This window comes from Notolepis coatsorum (genome assembly GCF_963971535.1).
Source record: "Notolepis coatsorum genome assembly, chromosome: 4".
Lineage (NCBI taxonomy): Eukaryota > Metazoa > Chordata > Actinopteri > Aulopiformes > Paralepididae > Notolepis > Notolepis coatsorum.
The window spans coordinates 46,672,607-46,694,496 of record NC_140168.1 but is presented as its reverse complement, the minus strand read 5'-3'; positions in this window follow the sequence as shown (position 1 = coordinate 46,694,496).

Genomic DNA, 21,890 nt, shown 5'->3' with positions numbered 1-21,890 from the left:
CCATTGGAAAGAGGAGCCTTTTCCCTATCCATAGATGTATGATTTGGCCATAATAAGGCCAAGGTCAAGTTCAAGGTCAAATATGAATTTATAATTAAAATCGATTATCATTTATTACTGTATCTACAAATCCTTCTGTTTAATCATCTTCCCTTTATTCATTTGCTTAGATCTTTTGTACACATGATCTCAATAAGGTGGTGAATGAGCTCAGTGAGTGAGCTCGGCTTGCTCACAATTGTAACATAGATTATTCACCGGCACAGATACAAAAAAATATCATCATTTATATTCTCCTTTTTTTCATTACAATTTACTCAAGCCTAGTAACAGACACAATATTTTACATACCCCCAGGTCCTTAGATGTTCCTAGATACCAAGAACATGCTAATTGACCTTGTAGAAGTGGAGCAATCTTCCATTTACTTAGGCATGTACCTTTAGGCGAAATTTCTGAAAAAACTGTACAGATTAACAGGTTAAACAAACAATCTAGCAGCAATAAACTACTCTACTAAGTATTCTAGCAGTTCTTTTCGCTCCACCCCCGCTTTGGAGAAGACCCGCTCTGCCGCGGTGTGTTTGGTCTTACATAACAGCCTGTGGCTTGTTTACCGACGTCACATCCGCTATACTCTTCTGTCCTCCTGACTGCGCTTGCTAACGTTAGGGAGTTAACGTTATATCCGACGTTAAATAAGTTACAAATATGTGAAACTATGGAAGGAGTAAGCCGACCGCTGAAAAGAAAACCCACGTGGCAGCGCGAGCAGATAACAAAATAAAGTGGAGTGGAAGTTTGGACTCTTTGGAGATAGTAGTGTTTCAAGAGCAGAGGTGGAAAATGAGCTACACTTTCTAACAACCTGCCCAGTGTGCCCACTGTACCAAGATATCAGAGACATATACACTCCCCATGAATTGCAAACACCCAAAGACAGTTTGAAAACATGTATTGTGCCGTTGACATTAACACATCCACCGCCAATCACGTTGTACGATGGGTTTCAAGGTCATGCGAATTCCGCCAATCCACGGCGTACAACGTTATTGAGATCATATTAATTTTCTTTCGCCATGGTATTCATAATTCCCTCACCCAGCCTCGGCTGAGACAGTGGGGCTCGGCACAACCGTGCAACGCTTCAATACCGCCGCCTGGTGGATGATCGGGCGAGTTACAACTGGAAATGGATCTCTGGTGATCTCCGTGCATCTGGGAATTCCGTCCGGCAGTCACATTGTTGCGGGACTCTAGACACACATCCGTGTATATCAGTGGAGGCTGCTGACCAAATTTTTAGGTGAAGCACAAATTATTATATTATATTATATATTAAATTATATTTTTAAAACATCCCCCACTGTGTGTCAGTGGTCAGTGGACACAGATGAAAACATATTAACATTAGGTGACAGCGCACCTGACCAGATGAAATCATATTAGGCGACAGCGCACCTGACCAGATGAAATCATATTAGGTGACAGCCCACCTGACCAGATCAAAACATATTAAGTGACAGCGCACCTGATCAGATCAAAACATTTTAGGTGACAGCGCACCTGATCAGATCAAAACATTTTAGGTGACAGCGCACCTGACCAGATCAAAACATATTAGGTGAAGGTGACAAGGAAGCCACAGACTCATACCCCCCCGACACTCAACTAACCGCCTCGGACAGTCCTTCATACCAGTGGCCATCAGGCTCCACAACAGTGGGCAGCAACTGCTGCCAGACATCGACCTGGGACTTATAGGAACCCAAGGAGGACAACTTACACTACCTTAGGCATACTGCACCTTATGTGGATACTGTGATACTGTGAATAATGAATAATGTATATTTCAGTTAGTTAGATAGTAAATTATAACACTACCTTATGCATACTGCACCTTATGTGACACTGTGAAAATATATTTCAGTTAGTTAGATAGTAAATTATATTGACCTATTTGTTTACACTGCTTGTGTTGTTTTCACTACCTGTACCCCCCCCCCTTCCCCCATGCTGCTATGATGCCTGAATTTCCCCAAGGGGATCAATAAAGGAATATCTTATCTTATCTTAAAAGGAAAGATGAAATTCCCTACCTGGGTTCCATCCTATAGAGGCAAATCATTCCTGTGACAAAATGGGATCCAATGTAATAAAACTAAGTCAACCAACGAACTAGATTCCTGTACCGGATCTCCTCTCTGGTAAACAAGAATACCTTGAAGACTCTAACAGGAGCACTCATTCAAGGGTACTACGACTATGCTTGCACCTCATGGTACCAAAGCACCTCAAAGGCACTAAAAACAAGATTACAAACATCACAAAACAAACTGGTCAGACTACTGCTTGACCTTACTCCTAAAACCCACCTCACCCCTGCCCACTTTGACAACCTAGGATGGCTTAGAGAGTAGACGACAGAGTACAGCAACTTGCAATGGGCCTGGTCTACAAGATACACTACACCACTAAGATACCCATGTGCATGTCGGAATACTTCCCAAAGGTCAGTGAATACCACGACCACAACACCAGAGGGAGTTCCACAAATCATGTTCAACCCAGATAAAATAATTTAAAAAGTAAAAAAAAAAAAAAAAAAAAAATTTAATAAAAAAAAATAGTCATAACTTAGAAATGAGATTGCATAGGTCTATGAATCGATATCGCGATTCTGTTTTGATTAATTGCCCAGCCCTACAGTGTGTGCAGTAAGTTAGCTTGGTGATTATCATTGTGATGTAGGCTAAGATGGCTAGCTACTGTTAGCATACAAACTTTTACAAACACTAGCCTACTTACTTTTTCATCCACAACGTTTTTTCTGATCCACTTCTTCATGTTGCTCAGTTGCTGGTTTATACTTCGGTCCTAATGTTGGCGCAAAGTTTAATTTAGCCTGACTTTACTTGTTATAGCTGTACAGCTTACTTCTACTAAACAACAACTAAACTACTTCCTTGCTCTTTCAAACAGTCAAAATGGGTCCATCTGCAGGGTCGGAGGTTAGGTTTAGCTCTGGCCAATCTCAAGTTTCTCAAGTTTCTTTATTAGTTGTCATACAGAAGTACAGAATACTTTTATACAAAATGCTTATTTCAGTTACATTTTGTATAAAATTATTCTGTACTTCTTTATGACAACTAATAAAGAAACTTGAGAAACTTGAGATTGGCCAGAGCTAAACCTACCCTGCAGATGGACCCGTTTTGACTTTGCAATGCAGCAATCTCTGATTGGATTTGCAAGGCTGCCAATCATATTCAACCTCCATGTATTGGATGGCAAGGGCTGTCAATCATTCAATCCTCCATTCAATGGCGAGAGTTTAACTGCACAGACCGTGCTTAGACGAAGTTAATAGCCTATTTCGATTGGCTGTTATTTATTATTTATATAACATTGGGTCACACCTGTGAAGTTTTCTTCACGAATAATTACTGCAGTCATTACTGCAGTGCAGGCCTGCTCAGAGCTGTCAATTTTGGCCATTTTTTTAAAAGAAAAAATTCACTGAAATTTTTTTTACAGAGGAAAACTTTTATAATAAAAAAATATAAAATAATAATAATTAAAAAAATTTTTTTTTTATATATATATAAATAAAATAAATGTATATATATATGTAAATTAATAATAATTATGAATTATGAGTGAATTTGTGTTTCACGTGTTGTCATAGAGAAACCTCCACATGGATCGCTGCCATAACTCAATAATCGATATGATTTGGGGCGTTTATTGCGCCATACAAACCGGAAATGGATCTAGTCGATCGACGTCAAATAAGTGGGATCTTTTTCCTCCAGTCTCATCGGCGAACGGTAAGAGGACAGTAACGTTAATTTCAGCGTGATTGTTAAACGACCCCCCCCCCCCCCCCCTTTATTTATTTTTTTATTCTTTTTAATTATCTTCTCCCCCCTCCTTTTTCCGATTTTTCTCCCATCCCACTGTTAGTCGTTATGCCAATTCCCAACCCCCTTCCTGGTTGTTGCGCACCCCCCCCCTACTGTTGGTCCGGGAGGCCGGAGACTGTCACATGCTTTCCTCCGACACATGTGCAGCCAGCCGGCAGCCAGCCTGGCAGCGCAGATTCTCACCGGGAGAGTGTAACGTGTGGAAGGTCACACTACCTTTCTCCAGATCGCTGTGGAGGCGCCCTGACCGAACTATAGCGGTCGCTGTCCACAACGCCCAGGACCCTCCCCCTAACTCAGCCAAACGAGTTAGTATAGCGATCAGCCCAAGCCAAGGCAATGCTGACTCTCCGGGAGTCGAGACCACAGCCTCTTGCATTGGTGATGAGCACAATCTCCGCTACGCCACCTGACCGCAACCCCCCCCCCCCCCCTTTCATCCGCGCATGATGAGTCATAACGTTTAGGATCGTATTCAGTTGGATTTTTTAATATAGCGTGGATCGCGAATAAACTGCAATCGATAATCTATATTATGCGTTTAGGCCTATAACTAGCGTTCTAGGAATTACTGCAGAAAACGATAAAAACATACTTATATTCTAGACGGTATTTTCGTATGAATATATGAATGAAAAAGTATAACGTTCCTACATCCTGAACGATAGCTAATGCTAACGATGTTGAATGGGCCAATGTCAATTTAGTAATACAATAAAAAAAGTTATAGCCCTGCAAAGAAGGTGAACATCTCCATAGGCTTAGACTAAAAAAAAAAAAAAAAAATTTAATAAAAAAAAATAGTCATAACTTAGAAATGAGATTGCATAGGTCTATGAATCGATATCGCGATTCTGTTTTGATTAATTGCCCAGCCCTACAGTGTGTGCAGTAAGTTAGCTTGGTGATTATCATTGTGATGTAGGCTAAGATGGCTAGCTACTGTTAGCATACAAACTTTTACAAACACTAGCCTACTTACTTTTTCATCCACAACGTTTTTTCTGATCCACTTCTTCATGTTGCTCAGTTGCTGGTTTATACTTCGGTCCTAATGTTGGCGCAAAGTTTAATTTAGCCTGACTTTACTTGTTATAGCTGTACAGCTTACTTCTACTAAACAACAACTAAACTACTTCCTTGCTCTTTCAAACAGTCAAAATGGGTCCATCTGCAGGGTCGGAGGTTAGGTTTAGCTCTGGCCAATCTCAAGTTTCTCAAGTTTCTTTATTAGTTGTCATACAGAAGTACAGAATACTTTTATACAAAATGCTTATTTCAGTTACATTTTGTATAAAATTATTCTGTACTTCTTTATGACAACTAATAAAGAAACTTGAGAAACTTGAGATTGGCCAGAGCTAAACCTACCCTGCAGATGGACCCGTTTTGACTTTGCAATGCAGCAATCTCTGATTGGATTTGCAAGGCTGCCAATCATATTCAACCTCCATGTATTGGATGGCAAGGGCTGTCAATCATTCAATCCTCCATTCAATGGCGAGAGTTTAACTGCACAGACCGTGCTTAGACGAAGTTAATAGCCTATTTCGATTGGCTGTTATTTATTATTTATATAACATTGGGTCACACCTGTGAAGTTTTCTTCACGAATAATTACTGCAGTCATTACTGCAGTGCAGGCCTGCTCAGAGCTGTCAATTTTGGCCATTTTTTTAAAAGAAAAAATTCACTGAAATTTTTTTTACAGAGGAAAACTTTTATAATAAAAAAATATAAAATAATAATAATTAAAAAAATTTTTTTTTTATATATATATAAATAAAATAAATGTATATATATATGTAAATTAATAATAATTATGAATTATGAGTGAATTTGTGTTTCACGTGTTGTCATAGAGAAACCTCCACATGGATCGCTGCCATAACTCAATAATCGATATGATTTGGGGCGTTTATTGCGCCATACAAACCGGAAATGGATCTAGTCGATCGACGTCAAATAAGTGGGATCTTTTTCCTCCAGTCTCATCGGCGAACGGTAAGAGGACAGTAACGTTAATTTCAGCGTGATTGTTAAACGACCCCCCCCCCCCCCCCCCCCTTTATTTATTTTTTTATTCTTTTTAATTATCTTCTCCCCCCTCCTTTTTCCGATTTTTCTCCCATCCCACTGTTAGTCGTTATGCCAATTCCCAACCCCCTTCCTGGTTGTTGCGCACCCCCCCCCTACTGTTGGTCCGGGAGGCCGGAGACTGTCACATGCTTTCCTCCGACACATGTGCAGCCAGCCGGCAGCCAGCCTGGCAGCGCAGATTCTCACCGGGAGAGTGTAACGTGTGGAAGGTCACACTACCTTTCTCCAGATCGCTGTGGAGGCGCCCTGACCGAACTATAGCGGTCGCTGTCCACAACGCCCAGGACCCTCCCCCTAACTCAGCCAAACGAGTTAGTATAGCGATCAGCCCAAGCCAAGGCAATGCTGACTCTCCGGGAGTCGAGACCACAGCCTCTTGCATTGGTGATGAGCACAATCTCCGCTACGCCACCTGACCGCAACCCCCCCCCCCCCCCCTTTCATCCGCGCATGATGAGTCATAACGTTTAGGATCGTATTCAGTTGGATTTTTTAATATAGCGTGGATCGCGAATAAACTGCAATCGATAATCTATATTATGCGTTTAGGCCTATAACTAGCGTTCTAGGAATTACTGCAGAAAACGATAAAAACATACTTATATTCTAGACGGTATTTTCGTATGAATATATGAATGAAAAAGTATAACGTTCCTACATCCTGAACGATAGCTAATGCTAACGATGTTGAATGGGCCAATGTCAATTTAGTAATACAATAAAAAAAGTTATAGCCCTGCAAAGAAGGTGAACATCTCCATAGGCTTAGACTACCACGGGTATTGCACTACCTCCCCTGCAGGTTCTATACAACAAGAGGTGCAAATCCAGAGCCTGCAGAATAATGAAAGACCCCCACCACCCCAATAACAGCCTGTTCCAGCTGCTGAGGTCAGGCAGACGCCTGCGAACCCCAGCTACTAGGACAGAGAGGCTTCGGCTCAGCTTCCTCCCCCAGGCCATCAGAGCCTTGAACAATGAACACTGAGTGCCACAGAACACTGAACTTCTCACACACAAGCACACATGAGCACACACACGACACGCACGCTGTGCACGCTCACACACTAGCAGCCACTTTAACATGAGCAGGCACACACTCATGCCGCACACGCCCACACTTATGGCCAAAAAGGAAAGGTCACTTTAGAAATAGTATAACAACAGTAACAGTGTATTGCACTACCAAAGGATCCAGCATGTCCTATATGCTCTGTAAATAACTATGTACAGATACCGAGATGTCCCACCATGTTACCTGTTACCTGTTTATTGCACAATGTTGTTTTTTTATTGGATTCTATTATATGTTGTACCACTGTATTGCACATCGTTGCGGGCAAGACCACCCGCATTTCATTGTATACTTGTATGCCGTGACAAATAAAACTCTTGACTTGACTTGTGATCATACATTGATGGATATAAGCGTGGCAGTTAATGTGTTAACGTGTGGTTTCGTTTTTGCGGTAAACCAAACATGACGTCATCTGACTTTTTTTCTTTCTTTCTCATAACCGAAAGTAGGCACCGCACCGTTGGATCTCACGTGAATCGATACTTGGTAGTACCGACGTGTTTCGTTAGGTACCTTTAAAAGTACCGAATTCGGTACCCATCCCGGTTCGACGTTACCAGTGTCAGGGTCTCAGCTTCTGTAATGGGAGAGAAAGATGACAGGGTGAAGGATGAGGTTCTCGATTCAGTATTTGGAATGGGTGGGGGTTGGGAGAAGGAGCTGCGGATGTTCTCCACTTTTTCTTCAAAGAAGATCGCGAAGTCTTCGGCAGAGAGAGATGAGGGGGGAGGGGGTGGGGGGGGAGTGAGGATATGGTAGCATGTAGTTTGCGATGGTTCTTGGCAGAGGCCTCGATCCTATGGTGAGAGAAAGAAGCTTTGGCAGCAGTAATGGTTTTGGTTGTGATATGTGGCGATGTCAGCAGTGAGGCGTGACTTTCTATACTTCCTCTCAGCCACTCTCAGGACCTGTCTTTGTTCTCTCACTGCATCCGTCAGCCATGAATTGGGTGGGGAACGGCGGGCAGGTTTCTCAACGAGAGGACAGAGCTTGTTGAAGGAGGTTGAGAGGGCTGAGATGAGAGTGGAGGTTGCCATATCTGGGGCAGAGCAGAGAAGGTGTCACTCAAAGGTAGAGCGGATAGTATGTCAGAGGAGAGGGTGGAGGGCCCTGGAGGGGGATGGTTTTAGGTTGCGTCTGACTGAGACGGTTTGAGTTGGAGTGGAGGGCTTTCGGTTAAGCATGAGAGTTAGTGAGAAGGATATGAAGGAATGGTCAGATACATGCAGGGGAGTTACCGTGGTGTTAATGATGCTGGAGTTACGGGAAAATAGGAGGACCAAGGAGTTCAAGTTCTTTAATAGTTGTCATACAGAAGTACAGAATACTTTCATACAAAATGCTTCTTACTGTTACGCTCCAGAGACTGTGCTAGACAAGATAGTATCAAATAACATAATATAGCATGTAATTTAGAAGAAGAAAAATGAGGTCACAGTGTTCGGTATAGACATATGTACAATGTTCTGAGTTACCATATAATATACAATACTATGCAGTGTACTAATGTACAGTACTATCTAGTGCAAAGCAGAAATGGGATGAGGTACAATTTTAGGTACAATTTACAGTAAGGTGTACGAGTTGTAGTGCAATCCTTCATCAATAAATATAAAGTGTGGGGAGTGGGTGCTACAGTGTGTTTGTTTAAAGTGGGTGTGTGCTATAAAGTGTGTGGAGTGGGTGCTACAGTGTGTTTGTTTAAAGTGAGTGTGTGCGTGTGGATGTGTGTGCTATGTGCGTTTGGTGGTTGTTGTTGTGTAGTGTTCATTCATTGTTCGTTTAGCAGCCTGATGGCCTGGGGATAGAAGCTTCTTCTGAGTCTTTCTGTGCTCGCCTTGAGACTCCGGTATCGCTTGCCTGACCGCAGCAGTTCAAAGAGGCAGTTGTTCGGGTGACTGGAGTCTTTAATGATTCTCTTAGCCTTGCCCGTGCAACGCTTGTTGTAAATGTTCTGGAGGGTGGGGAGCCCCCCTCCAATTGTGCGTTCGGCTGAACGTGTCACTCTTTGTAGTCTGCTTCGGTCTTGTGCAGTGCTATTCCCAAACCAGGAGGTGATGTTGCCGGTCAAGATGCTCTCAATTGTACATGAGTAGAAGTTCTTAAGGATCTTCTGACTGACTTGGAACTTCCTTAGGCGCCTGAGGAAGTAGAGGCGTTGTCGTGCCTTCTTCACAACACTGTCAATGTGTGTGGTCCATGTCAAGTCCTCGGATATGTAGGCTCCGAGGTACTTAAAGCTGTTGACTCTCTCAACCGGTGCCCCGTCGATGCTGAGGGGGCTGTAGTCCTTGACCCCCGACCTCCTGAAGTCCACAATCATCTCCTTTGTTTTGCTGACGTTCAGGGAGAGGCTGTTTTCCTGGCACCATCCCGCCAGGACCTTGACCTCTTCCAGGTAGGCCCTCTCGTCGTTGGCAGAGATCAGGCCCACCACCACTGTGTCGTCAGCAAATTTGATGATTGTATTGCTACTCCGCTGAGCCACACAGTCGTGTGTGTACAGGGAGTAGAGGAGGGGACTCAGAACACAGCCCTGGGGGGCCCCTATGTTGAGGGTGATGGATGAGGAGGTGCAGTTGCCTGCTCTCACCACCTGGGGTCTGCCAGTCAGGAAGTCCAAGACCCACTGGCAGAGGTCATAGCCCAAGCCCAGGTCCCTGAGCTTGGCTATGAGTATGGAGGGGACTATGGTATTGAATGCCGAGCTGTAGTCGATGAATAGCATTCTCACATAGTTCCCCTGCCTCTTGTCCAGGTGTGATGCTGCTGTGTGCAGCACTTGGGCTATGGCGTCCTCCGTGGACCTGTTGGGGCGGTATGCAAATTGCAGGGGGTCCATGTTGATGGGGAGGGAGGAGCAGATGTAGCCCTTTACTAGCTTCTCAAAGCACTTCATGGCTATGGAGGTGAGAGCTACAGGGCGGTAGTCGTTGAGGCAAGCAGGCTTGGATTTTTTGGGTACAGGGATAATAGTGGACTTCTTCAGGCAGGTGGGGATGACAGCCTGTTCTAAGGACAGGTTAAATATGTCAGTGAATACTGGGGCCAGTTGGTCGGCACAGACTTTTAGGACGCGGCCGGGGATGCCGTCCGGACCTGCTGCCTTCCTGATATTCACTTTTTTAAAGGTCCGCCTCACCTCATGCTCTGTTACCCTGAACACTCTGGAGTTGCCTGCTTTGTGAGTGGGAGGCATGACAGTGGGAGTCAGGTCAAAGGATTGTAGGAGGGAGACCACTGTGTCCGACTGAGATGAGTCAGGCAGGTTGAAGTTGCCCATTAGAAGGAGGTGGGTACCATCTTCTGGTAAGGAGCTTAGAAGCATGTCCAGCTCCTCTGGGAAGTGATCGAGTGGACCTGGAGGGCAATAGAGTGTAACAATGGTGAGATTGAAAGGATTAGAGACAGATACTGCATGATATTCGAGAGAGGAGAGTGACAGCGCTGGGAGTGGTGTTAAGTTTGTAGCCCATGAAGGAGATGTCATGAGGCCAGTGCCTCCACCCCATCTGGAAGGTCGAGGTGTGTGAGTGAAGTTATAGTTTGTAGATAAGGCTGCCGGTGTTGATGAGTTATTGGGGGTTATCCAGGTCTCAGTTAGAGCCAGGAGCTGTAGGTTTGGACTATGGGCGTAGGCAGTGTGCGAACCATGCCATGGTCTTCAGGGGAGCTCATAATCGTTTAGGGGGGGGGGGGGGGGGGGGGGCGCGTGCCTCGACTTTACTGTGACGCTTTCTGTACTCGACATACTGTAAGCCTTGTGTATGTATGTGACAAATAAACCTCTTGAATCTTGTCATATATTCAATCAGTTTCAGTAACTACAGAACACATATTGTAATATACTCACTTGTTGTTGTTTTGTGGTCCGGCCGTCTGGGCTTGCACTTTCCATGATAAAAAAGTATCCATTTAGTTAGATAGATCCAACACTGTCTACAGTATTTCGTGATTATTTCTCCGACTCCTGACTTAGTATAGCCTAGCTAAGCTAACACACTCAATGAAATACTCCTGGTTCCAAGCATTATTTTCTCGACTGACGAGTCACTGAGCTTGCTTCGAGCACTAGAAAACGCGCCCCCCAGACATCATATTTGAAAACCCTAATAGGCTACATTTATTTGCCTCCTCCATTTACATTGGCTGCGACGATACATTGGCTGCAGTGACGCCCAGTGTCACTATCACTGATGTCAGATTACAACGTGGGTGAAGTTTGATTTGTGCGTGCCTGCAGGCTGCAGCGCCGCCACGCTCTGAATGGTAATCGCAAGAATAGCATGCATGTTGCCATCTATTACGGTGAATTAGTGCGCAAATCATTAATCATACATCAAAATAGCCTAATTTTATTATTATACACGATGATGACGATACAGAAAAATGAGAAATGCATGGCAAAAATAGCATTTATTGTCAGTATTTTAGAGACCCCCCAAAAATTCACAAATCATGTTTTCAGGGGAGCTGATGCCCCAGCATTACGCACCCTGTAATGAAGTCTGCTTTCTTGATGGCTGATTGACAATTCCATAAGCCTCCACGCACAGTGACAGGTATATTAGTGGCTGTGGGGGGGCAGGAGAGATTACTACCAAACTGTCGTGGGTGGGTATGAGGCACATTGTTGTGTCAGAGTAGCAGGGAGAAAGGTGAAGTAGGGGAGGAAGAGAGGTAGAGGAATAGCACAGTGGGAGGGAAAGGACAATTTTTCAGAGTAGACTAGAGTGATAGATAGGATAATGGTCGGGCGGCTAGGTGGTGTAGTGGGCAAGGCACTCGCCACCAGTGTGGAGACGCTAGGATTCGCGTGTTCGAATCCAGCTCTCCACATTGTTTTCAGTTTAGCTGGTCGTCCGCAGTAATACACATTGGCCGTATTACGGGGAGGGAAAACTGAAGGGTGGGGATCGAACGTTGTGAACAAGCGACTCCTACAAGTCGGTTGGTGCGCCTGCGCAGTAGAATCAGGAAGTGTCGGGGGCAGCGTGAGCCTCCCACGCGTTACTCCTCGACACTGAGAGATCGAGCTGCGCAGGTGAAAAGATGCGACTGCTGTTACCTCAAGTACCGGAGGGGACTTGTGCTATGTATGACTTAGTCCACATTGCAGCCGGCTTGTGGGAGGCAAGAAACAGCGTTCGTGACAGGGGAGGGTTGAATTGGATGATACGAAATTGGGATGGGAGAAAAATATAGAAAAATGGGAGAAAAAGTGGATAAAAAAAAAAGATAGGATAATGGTATACTTAGCCCTATCGGAGAACTCCAGGAAAACTCCTTTTGTCCCTCTTCATTTCTCGACGCTTCGCTGACGCTAGGCCAGAAAACCTTTAAATCACTATCACTAATTACTGACGACTGGCACCTGCGGCATCTCTCTCTCTCTCTCTCTCTCTCTCTCTCTCTCTCTCTCTCTCTCTCTCTCTCTCTCTCTCTCTCTCTCTCTCTCTGTCTCTCTCTCTCTCTCTCTCTCTCCTGCATTAGTCCCACTCTTTTCTCTACTCAAATCTCTATCTCCCTCACTCTCATTTCTCTCTCCTCCATTTGTCTCTATTCCCTACTGTACTTAAACCTCATTCTCCCCCCTCTCTATCTCTCTCTCGCTCTCTCCTTCACCCGTGTCTAAGGGGGATGGGTGTCAAGGACGATATGCTCGTTGTCTCCAACAGATAATCCCATTAAAATCAGGAATTTAATTATAGATTATCTCATGCACTTACTCTCTCTCTCCCTCTCCCTCTCTCTCTTTTCTCTCTTTCATGCACACACACATGCAGACACACACAGACACGCACACACACGCGTGCGCACACACGCACGCAACGCACGCGTTCTCTAACGTTAGTCTTTCTTTCCTCAACGTTCAATTCTATAAACACTTGACCGATACCCATCAATGCACAGCGCTCTAGCATGTTCTGACTGTGAACACCTAAAGCTGAGGCTCAGACCGACCGACCGTTTTAGATTTTTGGCTCATTTTCCCTTATGTTAGAATTTTTTTAATGTAAAAATAATGGTTGCAGATATAGAGGGGGTCGCCAAAACTGCACAGAAAAAAAAAATAAAAAAAATATATATATATATATTTTTTTGGCGCCCCCCTCTGGGTGGCGCTCTAGGCGACCGCCTATATCGCCTGTAGGAAGGTCCGCCCCTGCACACACACACACACACACACACACACACACACACACACACACACACACACACACACACACACACACACACTTAATCCTCTTGCCCTGTCAGTGTCTATCACTATCATCATCTTCCTCCTGAAACCACAGCCCCTCCAGTTAGTATTAACAAGTTAGCCATTCTGACAGTGTTTTTAGGAACAGCAAGGACACATCTTGTCATGATGCTTCTGTAAAGGATGGGAGGAATAACTTAACTTAAAGGGGCACTGCTGATTTATTTTGCACATAATCTCACACACATCCAAAAACTCTAAAAAGTTTTGCGCACATTCATTTAGTTTGACAGTTATTGAGGGGATATTTATTCCACAACTTCCAGCAAAAATTCGGAGTCATTCTTTGGTCCCCGGACGGACCTCATGTTGATAACCACTCGAGATTGTTGTTGTTTGATCCTCCTGGTGCAAATGTCCAGCCAATGTTTCAGATTCTTTCTTTTGGGGAACTGGCAAAAGCAGATGTCCAGGTTTGGTGTTATGGTTTGTAACCGACCCCAATCGCACAACACAAGACAGGTATGATGGTTTGCCAAGAAACAGATATTTATTTAGAACAGGGAAAAAGGGCACTGTCCCTTTAAGGGAGAAAACACAAAACACTGGAATAACACAAGAGGGGAAGGTAAAGTGCCTTTAAGAGGTGGGCAGGTAAAGGGAACACTATGGGAAGGTAAAGGGAACGCCTAAGGGAAGGTTAAGGGAACGCCTTGGGACAGAGGACTAGGGACTAGGAGAGCTAGGGATAGAGGACTAGGGACTAGGAGAACTAGGGATAGAGGACTAGGGACTAGGAGAACTAGGGACAGAGGGACAGGTACTGGGGAACATAGGGAACAGGTTTTGGGGAACAGAGGGCCAGGTTCTGGTGACAGAGGGAACAGAGGCCCGCGGAGGCGGGCTGGGGACAGGGAGGAACTGGGGACAGAGGACCGCGGAGGCGGGCTGGGGACAGGGAGGAACTGGGGACTGGTGGGAAAACATCTGGGCCGCTCTGCAGAACAGAGGAGAGGGTTAATATTCAAAGGGAAAAAACAGAGCAGATGCAGAACAGTCCAAATAACAAAGTAACAAAGTAAATACTATCTTCGTGTGAACAAACACACAGTGGGAGATGGAATGTCCAAAATAATATCCACGAGAGAACAAAACAGAGTGGGAGATGAAATGTCCAAACTAATAACTAAGTGAGAACTAAAGGAGGCAATACGCTGGGTGAGTGACATCACAATCAAAACTCACCCAGGCGTATGCGTAATGGTACAGGAACAGCAGCGAGACGGGGGCAAGAGGCATTACGCTGAGTGAGTGACATCACAATCAAAACTCACCCAGGCGTATGCGTAAAGGTACAGGGACAGCAGCGGGAACGGGGGCAAGAGGCATTACGCTGAGTGAGTGACATCACAATCAAAACTCACCCAGGCGTATGCGTAAAGGTACAGGGACAGCAGCGGGAACGGGGGCAAGGGCACTACGCTGGATGAGTGACATCACAATCAAAACTCACCCAGGCGTATGCGTAATGGTACAGGAAACGCAGCGGGACGGGGGCAAGGGGCATTACGCTGGATGAGTGACATCACAATCAAAACTCACCCAGGCGTATGCGTAATGGTACAGGGACAGCAGCGGGGCGAGGGCATCGCCACCGGGTGGCTGGCTGTCCGAGCCGAGGAACAGAGTGCTGGAACAGTGGCGGTGGCGAGGGTGTCGTCCACCGGGTAGCCGACTGTCGGAGCCGAGGAACAGAGTGCTGGAACAGTGGCGGTGGCGAGGGTGTCGTCCACCGGGTAGCCGCTGTCGGAGCCGAGGAACAGAGTGCGCGCCACACCTTGGTGTGCGCGTCGGAACAGTGGCGGTGGCGAGGGTGTCGTCCACCGGGTAGCCGCTGTCGGAGCCGAGGAACAGAGTGCGCGCCACACCTTGGTGTGCGCGTCGGAACAGTGGCGGTGGCGAGGGTGTCGTCCACCGGGTAGCCGCTGTCGGAGCCGAGGAACAGAGTGCGCGCCACACCTTGGTGTGCGCGTCGGAACAGTGGCGGTGGCGAGGGTGTCGTCCACCGGGTAGCCGCTGTCGGAGCCGAGGAACAGAGTGCGCGCCACACCTTGGTGTGCGCGTCGGAACCGAGAGACGCATCTGGTGCGTCTGCGTGGAGGAGTGTGCCAAGCAGGAAGGTCTGGAAGATGCGCGTCGGCGCGCTGAGGTCTGGAGAGCGTGCCAAGCTCGAAGGTCTGGAAGATGCGCGTCTGTGCGCTGGTACGGAGGAGCGTGCCAAGCTCGAAGGTCTGGAAGATGCGCGTCTGAGCGCTGGTACGGAGGAGCGTGCCAAGCTCGAAGGTCTGAAGTGGAACACTGGAATACCTCCCGTAGAGGATTAGAGAGCGCAGTACAGTGTCTCCCTCCAGGCAAACGGCGGCAGGTGGCGAAGGCTTGAGCGCATCTGGCGCGCTGGTCTGGAGTGGAACACTGGAATACCTCCCGTAGAGAATTAGAGAGCGCAGTACAATGTCTCCCTCCAGGCAAACGGCGACAGGTGGCCAAAGCCCTTGAAGATGCGCGTTGCGCGCTGGTGACTGGAGAGCGTGCCAAGCCCGAGGGTCCGGGAGATGCGCGTTGGTCTAGATGTGCGTCAGGACGAACAGCTGCGCTGGGGTCTGCAGTGGAACGCTGGGGTGCCTCCCGTGGAAGTTACAGGGAGCGCAGAACAGTCTCCTCCACAGGCTACGGCGACAGCAGACGAAGGCTGGAGCAAACATCTCAAGGCTGGAGAGATCCATCATACAGCATTGGTAGACCAGAGGATCTCCCGAAAGAGTCTAGATGTTAGAGAATATGACTCAGCATGAATACAACACGACCCCACCCGAAACGAGGGAAAGAGCCCTGGTATTTAAAGCCCACAGGGGAACTAATTAGCCTGCCACCACAGGTGCGAGAGGTAATTGATAATAGTCCAGGTGTGGCCACTGAGAGTAAACGAGAGTAAAGAACGAGAGGGTGGGGGCTAGAGAGAGTGAGTGAGAAGGGACTTTCTAACAGTAGGCTTTAAAGAAACAGAGAAAAGGTGGTGAGCAGCGGGCAAAACCTCACAGTACCCCCCCCTCAACGGGAGCCACCTGGCGACCCAAAACAAATACAGACAGAGTGGCAGGGGGCAAAACAAGAGGTACTGGCCAAGCCAGCAGGGGAAGCCACCACAAGAGTGGGGCTAGCAAAAGAAACAGGGTCGCCGAGGGGTAACTAGGGTAGCAGAGGGGCAACTGGGGGAACTGGTCTAGAGGAACTGGGTCTAGAGAACTAGTCTAGCGAACTGGGCAAGAGAACTGGTCTAGAGAACTGGTTTAGAGAACTGGTCTAGAAAACTGGTCTAGAGAACTGGTCTAGAGGAACTGGTCTAGAGGAACTGGGTCTAGAGAACTGGTCTAGAGCAACTGGTCTAGAGGAACTGAGGGGCAAGCAGGGTAGCTAAGGGGTAACCATGGAAGCACCGGGAAAGGGCTAGCAGAGGGAAGGTTAGCTGCCAGGGCACTGATAGCTACAGGGCCTATGCTAGCTGTACTGCTACATCAACATAGAGGCTGCGCAAGCTGCCGGAGCCAGGCTAGCAGAGGGAAAGGGTAGCTGCCAGGGCACTGATAGCTACAGGGCCTATGCTAGCTGTACTGCTACATCAACATAGAGGCTGCGCTAGCTGCCGGAGCTAGGCTGGCAGACAGGGCTGGACCAGCATGAGAGCACAAGCTAGCTGGAAGGACAGTCCTAGCTGTGTGAGATAAACTGACCTTGCTAGCTGAAAGGGCAGTCCTAGCAGTGGGAAAAACTACACAAAAAAGTGGAGGCCATGCAGAGGGAAACTGGGTTAGCTGCCAGGGCATGGCTAGCTACAGGGCCCATGCCAGCAGCAAGGGCTGCATAAACATAGAGGCTGTGCTAGCAGCCGGGGCAAAGCTAGCAGACAGGGGCTCTGCTGAGGGACTGGGTTAGCCGCCAGGGCATGGCTAGCTACAGGGGGGTCAAAACAGGGCAAAACGGGAAGCAAACAGGGGAGCTAACCGGGGAGACTAACAAGCTAAACAGGGGAGTAACAGGCTAACAAGGGAGCTAAACAGGACTAACAAGGAAGCTAAACTGGGCTAACAGGGAAGCTAACAGGGCTAACAGGGGAGCTAGAGGGAACAAGAAAAAAAAAGGCAAACTCAACATACACCGTCTGTGCTGGCTGGGGTCGTCGATTTGGTGGGGTCGTACTGTTATGGTTTGTAACCGACCCCAATCGCACAACACAAGACAGGTATGATGGTTTGCCAAGAAACAGATATTTATTTAGAACAGGGAAAAAGGGCACTGTCCCTTTAAGGGAGAAAACACAAAACACTGGAATAACACAAGAGGGGAAGGTAAAGTGCCTTTAAGAGGTGGGCAGGTAAAGGGAACACTATGGGAAGGTAAAGGGAACGCCTAAGGGAAGGTTAAGGGAACGCCTTGGGACAGAGGACTAGGGACTAGGAGAGCTAGGGATAGAGGACTAGGGACTAGGAGAACTAGGGATAGAGGACTAGGGACTAGGAGAACTAGGGACAGAGGGACAGGTACTGGGGAACATAGGGAACAGGTTCTGGGGAACAGAGGGCCAGGTTCTGGTGACAGAGGGAACAGAGGCCCGCGGAGGCGGGCTGGGGACAGGGAGGAACTGGGGACAGAGGACCGCGGAGGCGGGCTGGGGACAGGGAGGAACTGGGGACTGGTGGGAAAACATCTGGGCCGCTCTGCAGAACAGAGGAGAGGGTTAATATTCAAAGGGAAAAAACAGAGCAGATGCAGAACAGTCCAAATAACAAAGTAACAAAGTAAATACTATCTTCGTGTGAACAAACACACAGTGGGAGATGGAATGTCCAAAATAATATCCACGAGAGAACAAAACAGAGTGGGAGATGAAATGTCCAAACTAATAACTAAGTGAGAACTAAAGGAGGCAATACGCTGGGTGAGTGACATCACAATCAAAACTCACCCAGGCGTATGCGTAATGGTACAGGAACAGCAGCGAGACGGGGGCAAGAGGCATTACGCTGAGTGAGTGACATCACAATCAAAACTCACCCAGGCGTATGCGTAAAGGTACAGGGACAGCAGCGGGAACGGGGGCAAGAGGCATTACGCTGAGTGAGTGACATCACAATCAAAACTCACCCAGGCGTATGCGTAAAGGTACAGGGACAGCAGCGGGAACGGGGGCAAGGGCACTACGCTGGATGAGTGACATCACAATCAAAACTCACCCAGGCGTATGCGTAATGGTACAGGAAACGCAGCGGGACGGGGGCAAGGGGCATTACGCTGGATGAGTGACATCACAATCAAAACTCACCCAGGCGTATGCGTAATGGTACAGGGACAGCAGCGGGGCGAGGGCATCGCCACCGGGTGGCTGGCTGTCCGAGCCGAGGAACAGAGTGCTGGAACAGTGGCGGTGGCGAGGGTGTCGTCCACCGGGTAGCCGACTGTCGGAGCCGAGGAACAGAGTGCTGGAACAGTGGCGGTGGCGAGGGTGTCGTCCACCGGGTAGCCGCTGTCGGAGCCGAGGAACAGAGTGCGCGCCACACCTTGGTGTGCGCGTCGGAACAGTGGCGGTGGCGAGGGTGTCGTCCACCGGGTAGCCGCTGTCGGAGCCGAGGAACAGAGTGCGCGCCACACCTTGGTGTGCGCGTCGGAACAGTGGCGGTGGCGAGGGTGTCGTCCACCGGGTAGCCGCTGTCGGAGCCGAGGAACAGAGTGCGCGCCACACCTTGGTGTGCGCGTCGGAACAGTGGCGGTGGCGAGGGTGTCGTCCACCGGGTAGCCGCTGTCGGAGCCGAGGAACAGAGTGCGCGCCACACCTTGGTGTGCGCGTCGGAACCGAGAGACGCATCTGGTGCGTCTGCGTGGAGGAGTGTGCCAAGCAGGAAGGTCTGGAAGATGCGCGTCGGCGCGCTGAGGTCTGGAGAGCGTGCCAAGCTCGAAGGTCTGGAAGATGCGCGTCTGTGCGCTGGTACGGAGGAGCGTGCCAAGCTCGAAGGTCTGGAAGATGCGCGTCTGAGCGCTGGTACGGAGGAGCGTGCCAAGCTCGAAGGTCTGAAGTGGAACACTGGAATACCTCCCGTAGAGGATTAGAGAGCGCAGTACAGTGTCTCCCTCCAGGCAAACGGCGGCAGGTGGCGAAGGCTTGAGCGCATCTGGCGCGCTGGTCTGGAGTGGAACACTGGAATACCTCCCGTAGAGAATTAGAGAGCGCAGTACAATGTCTCCCTCCAGGCAAACGGCGACAGGTGGCCAAAGCCCTTGAAGATGCGCGTTGCGCGCTGGTGACTGGAGAGCGTGCCAAGCCCGAGGGTCCGGGAGATGCGCGTTGGTCTAGATGTGCGTCAGGACGAACAGCTGCGCTGGGGTCTGCAGTGGAACGCTGGGGTGCCTCCCGTGGAAGTTACAGGGAGCGCAGAACAGTCTCCTCCACAGGCTACGGCGACAGCAGACGAAGGCTGGAGCAAACATCTCAAGGCTGGAGAGATCCATCATACAGCATTGGTAGACCAGAGGATCTCCCGAAAGAGTCTAGATGTTAGAGAATATGACTCAGCATGAATACAACACGACCCCACCCGAAACGAGGGAAAGAGCCCTTGTATTTAAAGCCCACAGGGGAACTAATTAGCCTGCCACCACAGGTGCGAGAGGTAATTGATAATAGTCCAGGTGTGGCCACTGAGAGTAAACGAGAGTAAAGAACGAGAGGGTGGGGGCTAGAGAGAGTGAGTGAGAAGGGACTTTCTAACAGTAGGCTTTAAAGAAACAGAGAAAAGGTGGTGGGCAGCGGGCAAAACCTCACATTTGGAATGGGTCAAACTAGGAGTTTGCCATCTTTATGCACCTGGTCCAATGAAATTCATTCCCTTGTCCAATAGGAATAATGAGGCATGAATGAAGTAAACTGTATTCTAGAATGTTGCAGCGTTATAGCGGTGTTTCACTAAGCTAGTCAACATTCTCCTACGCAGAGAGTTGGACAGCGTTCAACTTGCGTTCTATCAAATATCTCTGCCCAAACAGGAAGTAAACGACCTATACTCATATTATTTTCCCATAATATATTGAATAAATAATGTCATATGTTGTTCTTTTATAAATAAGAGCTGAACATTTGTTGAGAAAAGTTAAATAATTGAATTGCACAGCGTCTGTGCAGCCTTGCTTATTCACTGTGTCCATGGAAACGACGATGAACACAGCCATAAAGGTATGGTTAAAGATAGTCAGTTTGCTACATCTACATCACTGCATAACTCATAAATGTTCAGACAAGCTTAATCTTTGGTTATTTGTGATACTCGGTATTAGTATTTTTTGCCGCAGTTTTTTGCATCATCAATAGAAAGCATTATCGGAATTCCCCAGATCTCTTATTTATAATGAATATCTGCCGATGTATACAACCAATTCAACAGTTATAGCCACATTTTCGTTCAAAAAACTAAATTAAACAATTTTAGCTCTGCATAGCTCTACCTCCGGTCAATTATCTATAACTACACACCCTCAAGACCCCTACGCTCTGCATCTTCTTGCCACCTCAGACCCACTCCTATCCGAACTCCGGGGGGTCATCAAACTACCTACTATGCTAATATGTCTTTACTACTATTCACTCAAGACTGTAGCACTCAGGTTCGACACTGATTGACGAACAATCTTATTTACCCTTGGCTTCCAGAGTTGTGCCCTTCCTGCTGACTTGTTGTACAGAGCTTTGGATAAAAGTGTCAGCTAAATTACTAAATGTAAATGAGTGTGTCTAGTCAAGTGATCTTCATTTTCATAGGAATATCCACCTCTGTATTGTCATTAGTTTGGCAGGCAGTCACACAAACATGCATTAACACTGACACACACACACACACGCACGCACGCACGCACGCACGCACGCACGCACGCACACACACACACACACACACACACACACACACACACACACACACACACACACACACACACACACACACACACACACACACACACACACACACACACACACACACACGCTGCATCATTGTTCTTGAGTGTACAGTAGCCTGAATTATGTAACTATGTGTATGTGACTTTGTACACTGAACCACTGCACCATGAGAAAGAAGGAGAGAGAGAGAGAGAGAGAGAGAGAGAGAGAGAGAGAGAGAGAGAGAGAGACTAGATGATGATACAGGAGAGAAGAGGAGGATGAGGGGGAAAGACGTGCCGCTTCTCCATCTATATTTACCCCCTCCGTTCATGCTGCACCCTATCTTTTTCTTCTCCGTTCCACCTCTCCCTAAGCTCTCCTCCTCTCCATCCCTCTCTCTCCCCCTTTAATTAACCAGTCCTCCAGTCCTCTCTCTCTCTCTCTCTCTCTCTCTCTCTCTCTCTCTCTCTCTCTCTCTCTCTCTCTCTCTCTCTCTCTCTCTCTCTCTCTCTCTCTCTCTCAGCATCTTCCCATGAGTCATATCCCCGTACCCCTCCCCCTTCTGTCACACATTTTTACCCGTCCCTCTCTTTCCCTTTTCTC